Genomic DNA, 21380 nt, shown 5'->3' on the forward strand with positions numbered 1-21380 from the left:
ACAGAGTCGCACACGAATGAAGCGACTTAGCAGTAGCAGTAGCAGCAGGGGCTCTTCTGTGGCTTGCGGTTTTCCTGCGGGCTCTGCTTCTTATAAGCTGTATGGCCTGGGGCCAGTAAGTTCATTTTCCTTAGCCTCTGGTTGTTCACTGGTAAAATAGGATTACTACTAGAATAACTAGTGAGATGATTGGAGGTGTTTGTTAAAAAAAACAAAAATTGAGGAAGTGCCCTGCACCGAGCAGGTGAACTTCCCTTCTGCTTGGATGGATGGCCACATCCTGTTTGCCTAGTTGGAGAGTTTTTTCACCTGACTGACCATATTTTCCTCTTTTCTAATTCTCCACCGCCTCCCTACTTCTCTAAAATAAGTCAGTTTCTCTACAAGGGGGCAGGGCAATGATGTGTTTCACCTTCATTGTCTTCTTTATTATGCATCTGGAGTCAAGTCATTTTCTTCTGTGAGTCAGGCACTTCCTTCCCAGAAGTTGGTTGTACGTGGGGATGGAGGACCCATTTTACTAGTCACCGATCAGAAGAAGCTCCCTTTGGTCCCAAGGCAGTGGACACATGTCTCTGTGGCTGACCCTCCGTTCCAGCTAGCTGAGTTTTGGAAGAGAGAGCAAAGGCACGCTGGTATGGTTTCTGTCTGTCTCCCCTCCTCTGAATTCTCTCCCTATCCTACAGTTTAGCAATTTCTGAGAAACTCCTAATTGATGGGAAAATGCCAGGGTGAATAGATCCAGTGTGGTTGTGAATAAAAAGAAACAAACTTATATTTTGCCCTCTCTGATATGCCAGGGGTATGCACTAGATTCCATTGTTTCAGTGTATCTAGGTAACAACACAGTGAGGTCAAGGTCAGTGCTTTCTGCCCCAGTTCTTACAGGGAGGAAACAGAATGTTGTTCGTTACCTAATATCACACAGCTGGTAAGCAGCAGAGCCAAAGCACGGGCTGTGATTTGTCAGTAACAAATATTGAGTGCCAACTATAAGCCAGGCATTGCCGGCAAGGATGACAACTGGAAAACGGGGGAATGTTAGGTAACTGGAGAGAAAAATGTACCAAAGGGCATGTTAGCTCATGGCATTTTTATGGGATAAGATAATGCAGTTATGGGATAAGCTGATGTGGTTATGCAATGTTTTCTGCTCAGAGAAAGAGGGGGGAAAAAGATCAAAAGAGAAATATGGGTTATTTCTCATTTTAAAAGGATTTGTTGTAAAGCTAACAAAACACCCAGTCCATATGCATAACTAAGCACCTGCATTGTGTTGTTAGGCCTCCTTCAGGGGCTGCAGATGCAGCAATGACCCAGCCAGAAATGCCTGCCTTCATACAACTTGTGTTCTACTGGTGAAGACACACACACGTTAGGTCAAATGGTGGTGAACTCAGTGTAGAAGCACAGAGTAAGGCAGAGTTTGAAGACTCTGAGGCAGTGAGCAGGAGAGGCTGGTATTTTAAATGGGATAGTTTCAAGAACAGCATCAGTACAAGGTGCCATTTGAGCAGACGCTTGAAGCAGGTGAGGACTTTGGTGCTGTGGATCTTGTAGGGAAGAGCGCTCTGCAGAGGGATACAAAACAAGTGCAAAAAGGCCCTGGGGCAGAAGCTTGTCTGATGTGTTCAAGGGCTCAGTAAGATGCCCAGCCTGGAGAGATCAAAGGAGAGAGTGCGTGTGAAGAAGTAGAGGTCAGGTCACATAGGATGCTGGAGGCCATTGTGGGAATTCCAGGTGCTCCTTGGAGTGAGATGGAGAGCACCTGAGTGTAATGAGTGGCAGAAGAGAATGATCCAACTTGCTTTTTAAAAGGATCACCTGGCTGTTGTTTAGAAACTAGATGGTAGAAGAAGCAGGATTAGAAGCTGGCTGACCAGTTAGGAGGCTCTTGCCTGAATTCAAGCAATAGAATATGGGGGCTCAGGCCAGAGTCTTAGCAATGAAGGTGACTAGAAATGGTTAGGTTCTGGATATGTATTAAAGGTGGATTTAACAAGATTAACTGATGGATGAAACAAAAAATGTGAAAGAAAGTGACGCTAGGGCGTGAAGCCTAAGCACCTTGAAGAATGTAGTTGACATTGAATGAGATGATTTAAGGTGGAACAGGTATGCAGGGAGACCAGGGGGTCAGTTTTAGACATAGTAAATTATAGGTTGAGGGGCTGAGTAGACAGCTATTGAGTTTAGAGTTTGAGGGGGAGGCCCAGCTAGGAATATGATTAACATAAAAAATTTTCATTGCTTGGCATAATGCTGGGTGCATAGCAGCATTTAGTATATGTTGCTGTGGCGGTTTTCAAACTTGGCTACACATTCTCTGACATTCCTCCCATCAAGATGTGGAGTCTGTGTTCCCTTGCCTTGAATCTGGGCAGAATCATGACTGGTTTGGCCAATAGACTGTGACACAAGTAACATTATGTGACTTTAGAGGCTGTGTCGTAAAGGACTATGCAGCTTCTACCTGGTTTGTGGGAACCCTTATTCTTGCAGCCCTTAACCCCCATGTAAGAGGTCTGTGGAGACATCTGTCAACCAGCTGCTCTGGTTGACTGCTGCTGCTGCTGCTAAGTCGCTTCAGTCGTGTCCGACTCTGTACGACCCCATAGACAGCAGCCCACCAGGCTCCCCCGTCCCTGGGATTCTCCAGGCAAGGACACTGGAGTAGGTTGCCATTTCCTTCTCCAGTGCATGAAAGTGAAAAGTGAAAGTGAAGTCGCTCAGTCGTGTCGGCTCTGGTTGACAGTTCCTGTTAAACCTAGCCTTCCAGCATTCCTGCATGACAAAGAACCAGGGTTCTGCAGACCAGCCCATTTACTGGTGGCAATTTTATCACCACCCTGTGGAACAAAAGGGTCACCCTACTGAACCTAGCTCAAATTTCTATCCCAGCTAAATTGTGAGATAAGGAAAAATGGTTATTGTTTTAGGCCACTCAGTTGTGAGGTCTGTTTTGCAACAGTAGATACCGGAACTATTAATTTTTTCTTTATTTTAGTTATAAAAGTATCATATCATTCTCCCTCATGGATATAAGGCTCTAGAGAGTTCTTTAAAAATATACTTTGTTACATAGTTCAGAGGTTGATGAAGTTCTACCTTGGTGCCTTCCCTCAGCTGAGTAGTTCCCCAGTCTTGGCAAGAGAGAATCCTAGCATTTTTAAGCTGAGGTTGCTTGTCAGTGGGGGAGCTTAGAAAGTGGTACCTGAATTCTTGATGAATGAGCATTGGCTGCTGCTAAGTCGCTTCAGTCATGTCCGACTCTGTGCGACCCCATAGACGGCAGCCCACCAGGCTCCCCCGTCCCTGGGATTCTCCAGGCAAGAACACTGGAGTGGGTTGCCATTGCCTTCTCCAATGCATGAAAGGAAAAGTGAAAGTGAAGTTGCTCAGTCGTGTCCGACTCTTAGCGACCCCATCCATGGGATTTTCCAGGCGAAAGTACTGGAGTGGGGTGCCATTGCCTTCTCCTGAGCGTTGGCATTGGAGCCCAAATACCTGTATTTATGTTTGCTTCTGCCTCTTACTAGCCAAGTGACTTGAGCCAACCATTGAATAATAAAATGTAAGAGTTGGTAGATTTCTCAAAGACCAGCTAGTCTAATGACTCCCGTTTTAGAGATGGGAAACTTGGAGCCCAGGAGGGAAAAGTCACACACTTTGTAACTACTTCTCGGCTGTGCCTTATACATAGTGGATGCTCTTAAATGATCTTGTTATTTTTTGAGAGTAAACTCTAGCATCAGGTCATTAGGCTCTCCTCTTGCACTGTTCAGCAGAAGATCACCAAACATCTTCTCTGAGTCAGGCCCTAGCTTAGAACTTCTAAAAGGGGAGTCTGTCATACATGTCCTCTAGTTGCTCAGTTTGGCAGGGGACAATGTCAAGAAAACAGACAATTGCAGTATTAATGAAAAGTAGGGTGATGAAGAAAGGCTCAGGTTTTACCAGGAGCATCAAGAATGGGGACCTAACCCTAAGTGGGACCATCCAGGGTCTGTTGGAGGAGCTAGTATCTGAGATGCATGTCAGAGGAAGGACGGAAAGGGGAGGGAGGAGTAGGCAGGGATGAGGGACAAGGGAAGACCCAAATCCCAAGAAGTAAATTGGAGCCAGATACTGAAACATCAGTATCTGGATAGTATTCCCAATTCAATGGACGTGGGTTTGAGCAAACGCTGGGAGATAGTGAAGAACAGGGAAGGTTGGCGTGCTGCAGTCCATGGGAGTCGGACATGACTTAGTGACTGAACAACAACTGAGTCCCTTGAACACAGATGTACTTCATGCTGGAGACCAAGGGAGCCACTGAGGGCCAGCACCTCTGGGATGGGACTAAACACAGCCCTGTAGTCTTGTCATGCTCTGATGTCATAGGACTGTCCTAAGGTCATAGGTGGCTTATTTTTGACAGTTCTGTCTAGAACCCAGGTTCTGAATGCTAAGTGAGACCACTTAGCAAGCCCTCAAGAACGATTTCAGGGTTTTTTTTCTGAATATTCTGATTCTTAATAAATAGGTCATGAGGCAGGGTAACATCTGGAAAGGGGTGGGCCCACTGAGAAAGATATTGCTGTGAAGATGGTCTGTTGTTAATGAGCTTGTCCTTGGACAAGTGGAGTGCACAGGGATTCAGATCAGATGGTTGGGTGAAGCTTCTTGGGAATTCCAAGAGGTGGCCTTAAGACTGGTCACCTCCCTTCTATCTTTGCAGACAAGCTGTGCTGCAGAGGCCTCTTAAACAGTGTTGTGTAGTCCTTGATCATGAAACATGAAGTGACCTGCACAGCTGCAGGACTGATGTTCAGTCTTAACCAGCAGCTTGTACCCTGGAGTTACCCACAGTTACCTTGACATTGAGTCAAGCTTTCTCTTCCCCAAACTAGGCGTCCACATTTCTCCACTGGAGAAGTGGTTCTAACAGGCGAGTTTGATCATGTCACACCCCTGCCACATCCCCTCAAATTGTCCCCCATTGCCTGTGCAGCAGAGCCCAGGGGCTTCACCTGGCTGACAAGGTCAAGGTACTCCCACTTAAGCCTCCTGGTCCTGCATCCCTTATGCTCCAGCCTGTTCTGCACCATGCACATTCCTCTTGCTGGAATCTTGTCACTTCATTAATACTCAGCTCAGCTATCACCTTCCTGAGAAGCCTTCTCTTGCTCCTGGGTGGTCATGATTGGTTTTTCTCCAGCTTGCAAGTTCCCAGCCCTTTGACCAGCCCCAGGTCTGGACTGTGAGATCCCAAAGGTAGCACAGCCTGAGGCTTAAAGGCATGGGCTCTGGGGCAGCCCAACTGGTTTCAGTTTCTTGCTCCACAATTTACTAGCTGTTTGTCTTTGAGCAAGTTACCTATCTCTCTGTGCCCAGTTACCCCATCTATAAAGGGGAGAATGGCATCTACCTCTCGGCAGTCAGCTGAGTTTTATATAAAGGGCTTAGGTCAGCTCAGTGAGGTCACAGGGCAGGTAATTCTACAAGCTAAAATAGTGATATAGTAAAAGATCTGCCTGCAATGCAGGAGACCTGGGTTTGATCCCTGGGTTGGAAAGATACCCTGGAGAAGGGAAAGGCTACCCACTCCAGTATTCTGGCCTGGAGAATTACATGGACTCTATACTCCATTGGGTCTCAAAGAGTTGGACATAACTTAGCAACTTTCACTTCACTTCCCAGTAATAATACATGGACCATTATGAATTGAACTCTGTCCCCTCCCCCAGTCCCGTATGTTGAAGTCTTAACCCCCACTGCCTCGGAAGTTGACTTTATTTGGAGATAGAGTCTTTACAGAAGTCACCAAGATAAAGTGAGGTCATTGGGGCAGGTCTAATCCAATATGACTGATGTCCTTATGAAAAGGAGGGATGGACATGGAGATACACACAAAGGGAGGACAGTGTGAAGATAAAGTGAGAACATCTTGTGAACATGGAGATGGCCATCCACAGGCCAAGGAGAAGGGAACAGACCCTTCCCTCATAGCCCTCGGAAGGCACCAAAGCAATGACCCTTGATTTTTGACTTCCAGCCTCCAGAACCATGGGGCAACACATTTCTGTTGTTTTGAGTCACACAGTCAGGGGTACCTTTTCAGAGCAGGCCTAGCAAGCTCTTACATGGACCTGACTGGGAAGTTAAGAGAGTTCACTTGAATATTCAATACAGTGCCCTTCGCCCATCAACCTGGGAAGGATTTTGGGCCATGTTGTTCTGATGATCAAAAAAGACAGCTGTGCTTAGCTCTTCAAAGAAGAAATCTGAGAAGTATTTATCAGCACCTGGCTTGGGAAATGGAGTGAAATGATCTCAGGATCGTGGTCAGTATTCCTTTCTGATCACTGAGCCCTGGGTTTGGTTTTTCTCATCTGTAAAACTCTAAAATACTCAAGTCTTGGGGAGTTTTTTCAAAACAAATACTCATATTTTGTTAGGACATACTAAATATAGGCAAGTGAACAAATTATGTGCTTCAGAAAGAATAAGCAGTTTTTGTTTTTAATTATTTTTTTAAATTGCTAGATCTTCACCACGGTGCTCAGGCTTCCTCTAGTTGCAGGGAGCAGGGGCTACTCTTTGTCGTGGTAAACAGGCTTCTTCTTGTGGTAGCTTCTCTTGCTGTGGGGCACGGGCTCTTGAGTGCACGGACTTCAGTAATTTGTGGCACAGGGGCTCAGTAATTGTGGTCTACAACCTTAGTTGCTCTGAGGCATGTGGAATCTTCTCAGACCAGGAATTGAACCCATGACCCCTACATTGGCAGGCAGACTGTTATCCACTGCACCACCAGGGAAGTCCAGAATAAGCAGTTTGGGGTTATAATATTGGAAAAAGTTAGTTTTTATTTCTTAGTGTTCACTCTTACCGTTTTCATCTTCTCCATTTTATAGATAAGGCAGACTCAAGATTCAAACTCAGATATATTTGACTCAAAGTCATCTTGACGTTTGGTTCAAGTATGGTCGTATTGAATGGTTTTTTGGACAGAGATATTTCGAAATTTTTAAAACAGAACACCTGACCAATTCGTGTTGATGTTTAGCAGAAACTAACAAAATCCTGTAAAGCAATTAAAAAAAGTACACCTGAATTCCAGTCTAGGCCTATCGTCCCAGTCACTCTACGTCTCTGAGACCCAGCGTTCTTTTCTCTGTGTCTGATAATACCTATCTGATATTTTGTCCATGAGGATTATATAGGATAATGTCTGTAAAGTACTGTCGTAAATAATAGAATGCCATAAAAATATTCAGAATTGTTGATATTATCACATTCCCCATTCCAAAATTTGAGCAGAGGAGACAATAGAATTCAAAGCATTCCCTACTTTGTGTGAGCCAGTCAAGAGCTCACCTTAAAGATCAGTGTGTGATCTTCGGTAGGAATAAGGAAATCATACTTGGGAACAATGTTTAACAATTCGAAGTTGATATACAAGAACAAACCAGCATTTTCCCTTAAGCACTTAAAGGATCAGGACAGAGGTCCATCTTCCACATCCTTAAAAATATCACCCCAAAGTCTCCTGTGTTTTATTTTGTACCCAATGCTGTTTCTGAGTACAATGCCTAGGGACGTTCCCCCAAGCTGTGGTACCCAGGAAAGGGCACTGAATTGGGAGTCTGAAGATCATGATCTGAATTTAGTCTCTGCCACTCCTGCTTGTGTGCATTGAGGCTGCGGTCTACCCAGGGAGATGGGGAGGGACCCTCAGTTTTTATTTTTTAAAAATTATAAAAATATGTTTTTATTCAGTTCAGTCACTCAGTCATGTCCAACTTTTTGTGACCCCATGGACTGCAGCACACCAGGCCTCCCTGTCCATTACCAACTCCCAGAGTTTACTCAAACTCATGTCCGTTGAGTTGGTGATGCCATCCAACCATCTCATCCTCTGTCATCCCCTTCTCCTCCCACTTTCAATCATTCCCAGCATCAGGGTCTTTTCCAATGAGTCAGCTCTTTCTGTCAGGTGGCCAAAGTACTGGAGTTTCAGTTTCAGCCTCAGTCCTTCCAATGAATATTCAGGACTGATTTCCTTCAGGATGGACTGATTGGATCTCCTTGCAGTCCAAGGGACTCTCAAGAGTCTTCTCCAACACCACAGTTCAAAAGCATCAATTCTTTGGCGCTCAGCTTTCTTTATAGTACAACTTTCATGTCCATACATGATACTGGAAGAACCATAACTTTGACTAGACGGACCTTTGTTGGCAAAGTAATGTCTCCGCTTTTTTATATTCTGTCTAGGTTGGTCATAACTTTTCTTCCAAGGAGCAGGCGTCTTTTAATTTCATGGCTGCAGTCACCATCCTCACTTATTAAACAGGATTAAATGAATGAGATGACATATTGAAAAAAAAAAGCATCAAATATATCCATGTGAAAAGTGAAAGTGTTAGCTTCTCAGTCATGTCCAACTCTTTGTGACCCCATGGACTGTAGCCCACCAGGTTCCTCTGTCCACAGAATTCTCCAGGCAAAAATACTGGAGTGGGTTGCCATTTCCTACTCCAGGGGATCTTCCCAACCCAGGGATCGAATCTGGGTCTCCCACATTGCAAGCAGATTGTTTACCATCTGAGTCACCAGGGAAGCCCAATATCCGGGTACTCTTAGTCTAACCTGCTATTCACTTTTAGGCTGGGTGGTGGAGACCCTAGGAAGAACTTAAGATATTTCTGCTTCATTCTGGTGTACGTGTCATGGACAAGGACCCTAATGTCTGGATCTATAGTTCTCAGAAACAAAGGAATTACCAGTTCTGTGCTAATCAGCTCTGAGCTCTTAATTCCCTCTTAGCGCCCACCCCCATCCCTTGCTTAGTGACTGTTTTGTTGACCTATATTCCAGGAAGGAAGAAAGATAATACTGGTGGAGCACTCACTCTGTGCCACTCCTTGCGTCTAGATGCATTGTTTTGTTCAAACCTCACAAATCATCTGTGAGAAATACTATCCCCATCTTACAGATGAGAAAACAGAAGTTCTCTGGGGTTTCACTCTTGTCATGATTAACAATAGTGGCTAACGCTGACACTTAGATACATCAGCCATGACTCTTAGAGCTCGTTATGTACTACCTCTCAGCCCCTCTAGGATAGGCACTGTCATTAGGCAGGTAGGCACTCCCTGGAGGTCTCCAGTATTATGAGAGACCCAGAGAGGGTGGACAATTTGCTGAAAGTCACACAGCCAGTTGTGGTGGCACTGGGTTTCAAACCCAGAAGCTGAAGCTTTGAAGAACACATTCTGTAAGAGTTCGTCTCTCCCAGAAACTCTACAGAATGAATAGTGGTGTCAGAGTGTGAAAAGGACGGAGCTGGCTGAAAACGGGAAGGCATCCCAATACCAACACTAGGAAACCCTAGGACACAACTAGCCACATTCTCTGCTTAGAAAAACAAAAGCATTTTCGGCAGTATACAACCCCTAGGGGAAATGGCATAGTCGAAACATTCTTACCATTCCTCCCGCCTCTCTTTCAGGCAAGACATCTCCTCATAGCATGGATTCACAATGAAAACCAGTAAGAAATCTCCTAGCAGAAAAATAGATCCTGGCTACATCCTTCATCTGAAAAGTTGTTTCTGAATATGTTGTTCTGAGTGCTTTCCAGTTAACTCCTTAAAATATCAGCTGGTGAAGGCATTCATCTTTGCTTCATGGGGTATAAATCTCCCATATCTTTACTAGTGCCAAAGACAAATTTATATCGACTTTTGGCTTCACAAGTTTGATTTAAGAGAGAATATTCAACTTTTAGACTGTTGGGAACATTTCCTGTGTGAAACTGGGGACTGTAAAGGATAAGAAATTCCATTATTGCCTTTCCATGCCACCAGCACTGATGAAGAGAGGGCTGCATCCTCCCAGAGGAGGTGGTGTAGATTAGGTTAGGAACCTGGGCAGAGTTCCAGAGGCTCAAAGTTAAGCTTTGCTCCTTGGGACATTAACTCCACGGACCTGTTTTTCTTCAATCTGAAAAGTTGGAATACTCTCTGAATATATCACATCCTCCACTCAGTTGGGGCTTCCCTGGTGGCTCAGACGGTAAAGCGTCTGCTGGCAATGTGGGAGATTTGGGTTCGATCCCTCGGTCAGGAAGATCCCCTGGAGAAGGAAATGGCAACCCACTCCAGTACTCTTGCCTAGAAAATCCCATGGAGGGAGGAGCCTGGTAGGCTACAGTCCATGGGGTTGCAGAGTTGGACACGACTGAGTGATGTCACTTTCTTTTTCTTTCTATATCTTATGAAAATGATTCACAGATGTACGTGAAATGTCTTTCTCTGCTTCAGTTCTCCCACTCAAAATGTTAGGAAACATGTTGTTTTGAGAAACAGCTTGGCCTTGGGAAGAAATCTATGTGACTTTGGACAAGTCTTCAGTATCTTCATCTGTAAAACGATGGGTGGAATCAGAGTCTTCAGTTACCACTTTGAGACATGCGAAGAATTTCTGGTTCATGGGGGAGGTTAAGAGGATTAGTGATGTTTTTCTTCTTCTTTATTGGTAAACCCACTGTTTTGCCCCAAGTAGAATCTGAAGCAACTTAATGTTGTTTATGAGTCTTTATGCTTTGCATATGCTTTATGCATTTCTTTATGCTTCTCTGGCTAATGAGCTCCAAATATAGGATTGTAGTCAATACTGAGCATCTAACAGCTTCAAGTCAAACATTTGGTTCAGATTCTGGCTCTCTGACTTCCAAGTCATGTGTTGAGAGGATGACATCACTAGTGGTGGGTCCTTCAGTGAGTATTACCAGCTCCTGTTGAACATGTAGTGTGTGTGTATATGTGTATGTATGAGTGAGAGACTGACCTACCCTGACCTTTAGGTTAAGCCACTGAGATTGAGGAGTTGCTTCGTTACAATAAAACCTAGTCTATCCCAAGTACCGTATACCCCAAAAGTCTTATTTCAGAGCATGTATGTGGGTTTCCAGTTGATAACATTTTGGAAGATAAGCATGAACACAACTGAGTGACTAACACAGCCACACTGTATCTAGCTCTTCCTTTGAATGTGCTGTGCTAAGTCGCTTTAGTCGTGTCCAGCTCTTTGCAGCACTATGGACTGAGCCTGCCATGCTCCTCTGTCTGTGGGGTTTTTCAGGTTAGAATACTGGAGTGGGTTGCCATGCCCTTCTCTAGGGGATCTTCCCATCCCCAGAATTGAACCCAGCTCTCCTACATTGTCGGAAAAGTCAATGACAACCCACTCCAGTACTCTTGCCTGGAAAATCCCGTGGATGGAGAAGCCTGGTAGGCTGCAGTCCATGGGGTCGCTAAGAGTTGGACACGACTGAGTGACTTCACTTTCACTTTTCACTTTCGTGCATTGGAGGAGGAAATGGCAACCCACTCCAGTGTTCTTGCCTGGAGAATCCCAGGAACGGCGGGGCCTGGTGGGCTGCCATCTATGGGGTCGCACAGAGTCAGACATGACTGAATCGACTTAGCAGCAGCAGCAGCAGCTCCTACATTGTAGGTGGATTCTTTACTGTCTGAGGCACCAGGGAAGCCCACCCTTTGAATAATATAGTCTAATCTGCACAGCAGTCTGGCAAAGATGAGTACCATTACTGTTTCTGTCTTCAGCTGGTGAGAGTGGGCTTCAATGAGTTTAAGTGACTAGCCCCCAAAACCACAAAACTGTTAAGCTGATCCCAGTGTTGAATCCATCTGACCCCAGAGATCTTTAATTTAACAGACAAGGTACTGAGGAACCAAAAAGAAAGTCGCTCAGTTGTATATGACTCTTTGTGAGTCCAAGGACTATACAGTCCATGGAATTCTCCAGGCCAAAATACTGGAGTGGGTAGCCTTTCCCTTCTCCAGGGGGTCTTCCCACCCAGGGATTGAATCCAGGTCTCCCACATTGCGGGCAGATTCTTTACCAGCTGAGCCACCAGGGAAGCCCAAGAATACTGTAGTAGGTAGCCTCTCCCTTCTCCAGTGGATCTTCCCGTCCCAGGAATCAAACCGGGGTCTGCTACACTGCAGGCGGATTCTTTACCAACTGAGCTATGAGGGGAGCCCAAGGGACCAAAACCTCAAATACAATTTAGACCTCTTCAAATTCCTCTGAGTTTAGTAGAGAAGATCTATAAAAATAGCATGTTTTCAATACACTGTGACAGTTATAACATGAACAATGACATTATGTTCAAATAACTAAGGAAAAAGAGAGAATCTTTTAACTTGACTTGGATGAGGCAGAAAAGCCTCTCCCAAGGGAGGTAACTTCTGATTTGGGTTTTAAAAGTTAAAAAGCGTTCACCGGGCAGTGGGCTATGAGGGAGGGAAAGGCATTCCAGGCACATGTGCGTGCTCAGTCATGTCTGACTGTGCAACCCCACGGACTATAGGCCACCAGGCTCCTCTATCCATAGAATTTTCCAGGCAAGAATATTAGAGTGGGTTGCCGTTTCCTATTCCAGGGGATCTTCCGACCCATTGATTGAACCTACATCTCCTGCATTGGCAGGTGGATTCTTGACCACTGGGAAGCCCTATTCCAGGCATGGGGAATAGCATATATGAAGGAGGCAGAAAAGTGGCATATTTGGGAACAAAGAGACATGAGGCAAAGGAAAAGATAGGGGCTTGTGTGCCTCTGTTGAAGACTGCATCCTCCGCACAGCACTAGATAAATTCTGGGTGAAGAGTAGGGTGGTAGGTGGGTGGCAGGAAGAATAGAGCAGATGCTGAATTAACTAAGTCCTCCTCCCCTTCCTCAAGTTGCTTATGACCCAGTGGGTATGTGGCTATGCTTATTTCAAGGTTTCAGATAGAGCTTTGGAGAATCATTGTGAGTCCTGCTTTAAGCCATTCCCTTTTACTTCATCCCCCCCACCATGAGGTTTATTCATCTGTTCATTAATTTAGTATCTAGTTTTGAGTATCCACCACATGGCAGGTGCTGTGTTGTGAATGCTGGAATCCCAAGCTAATTGCTTATTCTCTTTGGTAAGCCCATTCCAGGGGTTAACTGCTCTTTCTATGTGGAAAATCCTTTTGTGTCAGATCTATGGCATTTATATATATTTAATGTCTTAAATCTGTGTTGCATTCCATTTATTTTTTACTTTATTCAAAGTGTCCTTATAATTCATTTTATATGATATTTATAAGAACTTCATGGGGTAGATAGGATAAATAGAATTATTTATATTTCCAGTATCACCCAAAAAGAATGTGATTTTGTATCTTTAATTGGTCAATAAGTATATTGAATAACTACCTTATTCAATATGTTATTGAATAATAATTGAATTATTATATAATTATTATATTGAATAATATGCTTATTCAATATATATATAATATGTATATACTTATACAATAAATATATTGAATAATTAACTTCCTCAAGCCATGATAAGTACTTGTGAGAAACAGTTTCTATATGGTTGAATAAGATTATAATTAACAAAGTTCATGTATGCATATTCCTTTAGTCAATGTAAATTTATTAATTGCTTACTGTGTGATCAGCATCAAATGTTAGAATCAGGGATTTCTAACCCTTACAACAGACTTTCAAAATCAAGGGTCCCATTCTGTAGATGAACAAACTGAAACTCTGAGAAATTAAGGGACTTCTCAAAAATCACAGAGTGACATATTCAATCCTGGGCTGATTCAGATATTATTTTTCTATTCGGTTTGACTTCAACAAGTCAAAAGCCCACACATTCTTCATAAGGATCCAGGGTGTTACACCTTAAAAATCAGCTAGACCACTTCTCTTCTATTTATCGTATTTCTTCTCTTGAAGTTAAGCAATTGTCAATGATTATTTTTTGTTTGCCAGCATCATTTGTTATTAAAACCTTATTATGTTCTCTTGTCAATAATCCAAAGAAAAATCTCAGTTAATATTCCATTAAGTGCTACATTCCCATTATTCTGCATTGCAGTTATTCTGCCTGTTTCTCAAGATAGTATCCCTGAGCTAATTGACAGTCTGACCCAGAAATCATGAGATCAGTACAAGGCCATCTCCATCTAGTTGCCTGGTCATTTTTTTCCTTGCCAAGTGGCATTAGTAGTAAAGAACCTGCCTGCCAAAGCAAGAGACTTAAGAAATGCAGATTCCATCCCTGGGCCGGGAAGATCCCCTGGAGGAGGGCATGGCAACACACTCCAGTATTCTCCAGTGCCTAGAAAATCCCATGGATGGACAGAGGAGCATGGCAGGCTACAGTCCGTGGGGTTGTAGAGAGATGGACAGGACTGAGCACACACTTACTTACTAGAGAAACCTTCAGAACAGAGTGCAAACATGGATTAAGCATAAGTAAAGCCAAACTGAATGTTTGAAGGGTGAGTCCCGTGTTGTCCATTGTTCTGAACTAGTTTCGCTGGCTGGGCTGGAGCACAGGTGAAGAATTGTGAGGGATAAGGAGATTGGAGAATCCCATGGACAGAGCAGCCTGGAGGGCTATGGTCCATAGAGTTGCAAAGAGTTGAATACCCCTGAAGTGACTTAGCATACACACACATGGAGATTTCACAGAATGAGGAGAAGTAGAACCGAGGGGTAAAATCCATGGATACTTCAGGTCAGTGAATGCGGAAGAGGAAGGTCAAAATGGAAGCACTGGAAATTAGAATACCACCTCTCAGAAATGCAATTTTTCATCTGAAACCAGCAGGCCGATTAATTCTGTACATATTTCTTAAGCATGTGCTTTTTGCCACAGACATTCATTTCATCATAAAAATCACCACAATCATCATAGTCATCAACATCAGTGTCCTCCTCCTCCTCCTCCTCATTCTCTTTATTCACATCACAACCTTTCTCATCACAATATCATTACTGGAGGCCTCCTTTGTGTCGGGCCCTGGGCCAGTCTTGATGCCCATGGCAGTTCTATGATGTGAATAGTTGTATCTTCAACTTACTCACCCAGAAATAGGGAACAGAGAACTGAGATAGCTTTGTCAAAGTGACAGAGCCATAATTCATAGAGATGGGGTTCTAAGTTAAGACTCTCCACCCCAAGGCCCATGTGCTTATCCCTATTGCTGCACTTAAGGTAGCTCTTAGTCTAGGGAGGAAAGGGGAAATGGAGAAGACAGTAATTGTAATAAACACTGCAATTGAGAGAAGTACAGGGTTTCTTGGAGCAGAGAGGAGTGAGCACTCTCACTGCATATTTGTTAGAAGCCTTCCTCATGAAGTTGCAAGTGATCTGAGTCAAGCAATACATATGTTCCAGACAAGGAAAGCGGAGAAGGGAATTCCAGGCAGTGGATGAAATGTGTGCAAAAGCATGGATGCCTTCATTCTTTCAACAAATATTTACTGCCTTCTCTGCTTCAGGTACTGTTAGAACACCCAAGGGTGAATTAAAAAAGAGAGAGATGTATCCAGTGCAATGGGTGCACTGGAGAAAAGTCTGGAAGCTTCAAGGACAGTGAGAATTTACAGGTAAAAATGAGGAGAAAACAAGCTGTGGATAATATCCTGTAGTATGATGCCTTCAACACGATCTAGTACATAATAGGCACTTGACTAGTGAATGACCGAATGATCTCAGGTGACCTTTACCACAGTCCAGCTGCTTATAGTAAGTCCCATGAGGACAGAGTACATTTGTTCACCACGATCACCACTTGTATCTGCAGTGGAGCCACCAAGTTGCACCTCTCCAGGGGACTCTGTCCACAGGGTAGCCTTTGTGAATGGTCTGTGTGATCATAATGTGACAAATGCCTCTGGGAGTGTGCAGCTTGGCAGCCTGGGTTCACTTCTGCTCCAGGGGATTCATAATTATTGATTGAATTAGCTAACAAATGAACAAGGCAGGCTCAACAGAGATTAGTGTTCTTCAGCCTCTTAGTCATGTAGAAGGCATTAGTTAACTCTCATGCTGTAAATCACCATGTCTTATTTCACAGGTGGGGAAGAGATACAGAAAGCCTGTCTCTAAAGACACATTTATGGAGTGTAAGAGCCGAAAGAGAAACCCAGGCTTCCCTTAGTGTTTTTCTACTACAGCGTGCAGTTTCTCTGTAAATCCGTCAGTTCATGGTTTCCTCCAAGGATGCCTCTTTCCTGGGAAACAGCTGGGTTACAGAGAGCATCCTTGGCCCCCTGCCAAGGTAAAGGAAATTGGGAGCTGTGTCAGGGATCAGTGTGTAACTAATTGCTACTGTAAACCTCTCACAAGAGGCTTTGACTTCACTAGCTCTTTGAGGAAAGACGATCCTGAGGTTTAGTGAGCAGATTAGAAGAATACATATTTAGAAAGCATAAAGACTGCTGAGCATCAGTTTGGATGAAGAAATTCTGCCCCAGATGAAGGGCCTTGCATATACTCTTCAGTTGCATTTATCTTAACTGTTATCAGACAAAAATTGAGGCAGCAGTAGTATGCTAGAAAGAACCAGGGATTGAGGTCTAAAGGTCTAAACCAGTCTTTCATTAATCTTTGATCACTTGGCCCCTCCAGTTTAGGTTCTTCATCTGTAAAATGAAGTTAACCATTTCTCCACTGCAGTATTGTGGGAAACTAAACAAAACAATGTATGAAGAGGGTCTGACCCAATGTGGTGGAGTGAAAAGAACTTGAGTTTTGGAATAAGACGATTTTTAAATCCAAATTTACCTCTTAATAATGATGCAAATTTCAACAACATCAGTAATAGTAAAAGCAATCATGATAATAGCTAGCATTTATAGAAAACATGCTAGGCACCAGGCACTGTGATAACCTCTAACAAGGATGGTCTAAATTAATAGCCAGCAATAAAGTAAGCTCTATTATTGTCTCCATTTTATTGATGAGAACTCAGGTGATCGAGTTGGACATGGCCTCACTGAGAGTAAAAGGGCACAATCCAAAACAGATTACCTGATGCTAAAGTCCACAATGTGGCTTTTTATTGAAATATACCTGATTTACAATAAATATTACTCTAGCTTCAGGTATACAGCATAGTGATTCTTTTGCAAATTTATTCCATTATAGGTTATTATAAGATGTTGGGTATAATTATCTGTATTATACAGTAAATCCTTGTTGCTTATATATTTTATGTGCAGTAGTTTGTATCTATTAATCCCATACTCCTAATTTATCTGTCAGCCCTCCCTCTCCCCTTTGGTAACCATATTTTCTATGTCTGTGAGTTTATGTTTTGTGTTTGAATTCATTTGTATTATTTTTTAGACTCTACTTATAAGTGAGTTAAGTTCAGTTGATCAGTCATGTCCGACTCTTTGCGTCCCCATGGACTGCAGCACACCAGGCTACCCTGTCCATCACCAACTTCCAGAGCCCGTGCAAACTCATGCTATCATGTCAGTGATGCCATCCAACCATCTCATCCACTGTCGTCCCCTTCTCCTCCTGCCTTCAATCTTTCCCAGCATCAGGGTCTTTTCCAACGAGTCAGTTCTTCGCATCAGGTGGCCAAAGTATTGGAGTTTCAGCCTCAACATCAGTCCTTCCAATGAACACCCAGGATTGATCTCCTGTAGGATGGACTAGTTTGTTCTCCTTGCTGTCCAAAGGACTCTCAAAGTCTTCTCCAATGCTATAGTTCAAAAGCATCTATTCTTTGGCACTCTGCCTTCTTTATGGTCCAACTCTCACATCCACACATGACTACTGGAAAAACCATAGCTTTGACTATATGGACATTTTTCAGCAAGGTAATGTCTCTGCTTTTTAATATGCTGTCTAGGTTGGTCATAGGTTTTCTTCCAAGGAGCAAACGTCTTTTAATTTCATGACTGCAGTCACCATCTGCAGTGATTTTGGAGCCCCCCAAAATAAAGTCTGTCACTGTTTCCATTGTTACCCATCTATTTGCCATGAAGTGATGGGACCAGATGCCATGATCTTAGTATTTTGAATGTTGAGGTTTAAGCCAACTTTTTCACTCTCCTCTTTCACTTTCATCAAGAGGCTCTTTAGTTCTGCATATCTGAGGTTATTGATATTTCTCCCCACAATCTTTATTCCAGCTTGTGCTTCATCCAGCCTAGCATTTTGCATGATGTACTCTGCATATAAATTAAATAAGCAAGGTGACAATATACAACCCTGACATTCTCCTTTCCCAATTTTGAACCAGTCTGTTGTTCCATGTCTGGTCCTAACTGCTACTTCTTGACCTGAATAGAGGTTTCACAGGAGGCAGGTAAGGTGGTCTGGTATTCCCATCTCTGTAAGAATTTTCCAGTTTCTTGTGATCCATGCAGTCAAAAGCTTTAGCATAATCAAGAAAGCAAAAGTAGATGTTTTTCTGGAATTCTCTTGCTTTTCCCATGACCCAACAGATGTTGGCAATTTTGTCTCTGGTTCCTCTGCCTTTTCTAAATCCAGCTTGAATATCTGGAAGTTCTCAGTCACATACTATTGAAGCTTGTCTTGGAGAATTTTGAGCATTACTTCGCTAGCATGTGAGATGAGTACAATTGTGCGGTGGTTTGAACATTCTTTGGCATTGCCAAAGAATTGGGACTGAATTGAAAACTGACTTATAAGTGATACTGTATACTATTTGTCGTTCTCTGTCTGCCTTACTTTACTTAGAATGATCATCTCTAGGTCCATGCTTCTCCAGGAGATCTTCCCAACCCAGGGACTGAACCCAGGTCTCCTGCACTGTAGGCAGACGCTTTACTGTCTGAGCCACCTGGGACGTCCTAGGTCCGTCCATGTTGCTGCAAATGACAACATCTCATTCTTTTTATGGCTGAGTAATATTCCATTGTACATGCATATCTTCTTAAGTATGTTGATGGACACTTAGATTGTTTCCATGTCTTGCCTATAAATAGTGCTGCTATAAAAATTGGGGTGCATGTACATTTTCAAATTCGAGTTTTCATCTGTTCTGGATATATGCCCAGGAGTGGGATTGCAGGATCATATGGAAACTCTTGTTTCTCAAGGAACCTCCATTCTATTCTCCATAGTGGCTGCATGAATTTATGTTCCCACCAATAGTGTGAGAGGGTTCCCTATTCTTCACACCTTCTCCAGTGTTTGTTATTTGTAGACTTTTTGATGATGGCCATTTTACCTGATATGAGGTGATACTTCACTGTGGTTTTGATTTGCATCTCTCTGATACTTAGTGATCACAGCATGGTTTTTAATCTCTAAACTGTTCTCTCTCTCCAAACCTCAGCTTTCTTTTCCATAAAATGGGGATAGTAACACCTGCCCAGCCTGGTTAGTAGAAGGTGATATCTGGAAAGCACCTGTTGCAGGGGTCCAAGTAGCTTAACATGTGGTATGGTGATGGGGCCATGGTAGAGGGGATGGTGATACCTCTGAGGATTATTGGTTTTGCAGATCTTCCAGGTGACTTCTGTGGCTGTTATTGGAGAGAGAAGATACTGGATAGACAGAAAACCAGATAGGAGCTGCTATCTCTTCTTTAAAAAACAAAACAAAATCACTGAACACCTGTAAAATTGCTCCCCGATCTCCCTCCGTTGCATATAGAGTGCTGTCTTTGATTTCTTTTACTACTTTTTTGTGCAGCTGGGACTCTAATATGAAAAGCAAACCTAGGAACTAAAAATGGTTGCGTTGGCTGAGGAGTTTACATCACATGCTGTAGGGTGAAAGCTTATAAAGTGACTCAAAGAAGTTATTCAGCCCTTCTCTTTTCAGTGTTCAGTAACTTGCTCCTTAAGTAAAACCATCACAACCCAAAGGACACTAAATGACTGTTCTGCCTGGGGCGAGAGGGCAGCACAGAGAGCAGACGGTGCTCTCAAAAAAGGACCCTCTGTGGTCGATATTTCCAACTTGCTGGCAGTCAGTTTCTAGGGAACTTTCCCTGTTCTTGCCCCAAGTTTCAGTGACAAACAAGCATGTAGAGTGTAGTGAGGAGGCCATAATGGGGTAATTCAAGGACTGGTCTGCTGGCAGGGTCATAAATTTTGACTTCAGGCCCTTATCCCCAGACTATTAACTCAGTCATACGTTAGCCCTTCTGCTGGGAGCCGCATTTTGAATTAGGCATCTGAGGACGTATGACCCAAGTTATCCCCTGAGACCCTCACCCCCACCACTAAATGCCATTAACAAGCAACATTTTGGTATCTTAAAGCAATTTCTAGCCCATTGCCCCTTTTCTGTTTTGTTTTAGGTTGTTGGTATTTTTTTTTTTCTTCTTTTCCTGATTTCCTAAAAGGCATCATAACCTTATTGGTTTGAAATGAATAGCTCTTTCCGTTTTCTTCATCCTGAGGGTTTCTGTACTGCTGTACCTTGAATGAAGGTATGTAACTTGCAAAATTGATCACTAACTCACTATTTTCCCGTATAGCCTGTGAAGGTATTGAGAAGCATAAAAATGCAAATGTATGTTGATAAGCTTTTTAATGGCTTTCAGGATGCAGCCTCAGCCCCATTTCTTACCCCTCTTTGCCTCACATTTCAGCCACGCTCCCCACTTTGGAAACACACACATGCCAGACTCTCTCATGCAGCATGCGTGCGTACCTGCTCAGTTACTTCAGTTGTGTCCAACTCTTTGCCACCCTAAGGACTGTAGCCCTCCAAGCTCCTCTGTCCATGGAATTTCCCAGGCAAGAATACTAGAGTGGGTTGCCATGCCCTCCTCTAGGGTTTCTTCCCAACCCAGATATCTAACTTGTGTCTCCGACACTGCAGGCAGATTCTTTACTGCTAGGCCACCAGGAAAAAGCCCTTCTCATGCCTCAGGTCTTATAAATATGTCCTCTACCTAGAATGCCTGCCACGCTTCTGACAGTCACGCTCCTGTTTGTTCTTTGCATCTGGGTTTCTCCAGGAAAGACTTTGTACTCATCAAACCTGGTTTGGTTATCCCTCTGTCTGCCCTGGTACTGCCTGGTCACAGTGACCACTGGGTCCTGTTATCATCATTGTTTACTTGTCTGTCTTTTCCAGAAGACTGTGAACATCATGAAGGCAAGTCCTGTGTCTGTCTTACTCATTTATGTTAACTATTGTAGAAATGCAACAAGTAATTGCCAAATGAATTTGGGGAAAGACAAATGAAAGCCTGTCACAGAGAAAAGGCATGCTATAGCACTGAGTTCATTTGAAAACATCACAAGTTTTAACTCTTTACAGTAGATAAGACATGGGAACAAATGTCTATCAACAGATGAATGAATAAAGAATATGTGTATACAAACACACACAGGAATATTAGTCATAAAAAAGAATGAAAGAATTCTATTTGCAGTAACATGGATGGATCTAAAGAATATCATACTAAGTAAGCCACACAAAGAAAAATATTATAGGTTATCACTTATATGTGGGAATCTAAAATATGACACAGATGAACATATCTACAAAGCAGAAACAGATTCACAGATATAGTGAACAGA

At 43.2% G+C, this 21380-nt stretch overlaps 1 protein-coding gene across 6 annotated transcripts in view; it reads left to right on the plus strand.

Annotated features, from left to right (window-relative positions):
• FYB2 (FYN binding protein 2) overlaps nt 1–21380 on the plus strand; it is a 129353-nt gene that overhangs the window by 1445 nt on the left and 106528 nt on the right. For 2 of the 6 annotated variants that reach the window (XM_070786463.1, XM_070786465.1), the window contains exon 2: nt 15351–15458. The exons of the other annotated variants lie outside the window; for them this stretch is intronic. The gene's annotated coding sequence lies outside the window, so the exon portion shown is untranslated. The remainder of the gene's footprint in view (nt 1–15350; nt 15459–21380) is intronic. 6 annotated transcript variants of the gene reach the window in all.

The sequence above is a fragment of the Bos indicus genome, chromosome 3 (assembly GCF_029378745.1).
Source record: "Bos indicus isolate NIAB-ARS_2022 breed Sahiwal x Tharparkar chromosome 3, NIAB-ARS_B.indTharparkar_mat_pri_1.0, whole genome shotgun sequence".
NCBI classification, from domain to species: Eukaryota; Metazoa; Chordata; class Mammalia; order Artiodactyla; family Bovidae; genus Bos; species Bos indicus.